The sequence below is a fragment of the Austrofundulus limnaeus genome, unplaced genomic scaffold (assembly GCF_001266775.1).
Source record: "Austrofundulus limnaeus strain Quisiro unplaced genomic scaffold, Austrofundulus_limnaeus-1.0 Scaffold1665, whole genome shotgun sequence".
Classification (NCBI taxonomy): Eukaryota; Metazoa; Chordata; class Actinopteri; order Cyprinodontiformes; family Rivulidae; genus Austrofundulus; species Austrofundulus limnaeus.
Genome location: NW_013954067.1, coordinates 46280 through 47505, shown reverse-complemented (window position 1 = coordinate 47505; position 1226 = coordinate 46280).

Below are 1226 nucleotides of genomic sequence, written 5' to 3'. Positions count from 1 at the left end.
GTTTTGCTGATAAAGTATCTGACCTTACAGAGAAGATTCTGGAAATCTCAGCAGAATAACTCTGCTGAAACTCTGAAGACCCTCATCATTCATCCAGGAAGTGATGAAGTTATGAACCGACAGAAATCCTGAAGAAGGATTTTATTCTGCTGCTGAATGYAGTTAAAAATCTCAACATGGTTGTGTTCCTCAGTGGGCCCATTCCTACAGCCAGAGGAGGAGCTGAGACGTTCAGCAGACTGTTGGTTCTTAATGGGTTTTTGGAAAAGTCCTGTGTTGACCACTCTGTGAGTTTTGTGGATAATTTTGATATCTTCTGGGAAAGAAAACATCTCTTCAGGTCTAATAGAATGACTCCGAATCAAACTGGAGCACAGCTTCTAGCTTCAAACATGAAGTATTTCCTGAACAAAGTACCGGCTGGAAACAAACAACAGGAGAGTGATCAGCTGACGTCTGAGGCTGAAGGACAACAGGTGCAAACTGAGACACCAATGGAAAACAACGTGCAAGTGGCTGAACCAGTACCACAGAGAGGGCAGTTAGTTCAAGCTGCTGAACTGGAAGAATATCTGGATTCATCAACATCACAAACAGAGGAACCAGAAAATGGATTTCCCCAGCCTGCAAATGAAGCAAAACTGACCATTTCTTCTCCACCAGAGAACACCAAACCATCAACTGAGAACAGGGGATGGGATGAAATTGAGGACCCTGTTTAAACAAGAGTGTAAACAGTGCATTATGAGTCTTAATGCTGTGGAAGAAGAGGAGGAGTTAGAAGAGTGGAAACAGTTGCAAGATTGGTCACCCTAAATTAAATATTTTTATGTCTGGGAGGAATAAAAATTGAATTACTGGGGTTGAGATTTCAGAAAGTACATATACGTACTTAGGTTTATGTTGACATGTTTTGTTTTTAAAAATACATTAAAGTTTTTTGTTTTATTGATCATTAAATTGGTGATTTAATGATCAGATGGGGGAGATGTAATGGAACTAATACTTTTATGTTTAAGCAAATAATTCATGACATCCTTTAATGACCTAGGTTTCCATGACATGCTGTTCATCTGCAGATAGAATGATTAAAGTCAGAACAAGATCTGAAAACAACAATAATCATTCTTAGATATTACTTGTGTTTATCTTTGTGTTTTCCATTGACCTTGTATCAAATCTTGCTAAGATGACATAATTGTGTTTGTTAATCCATCCATCCATCC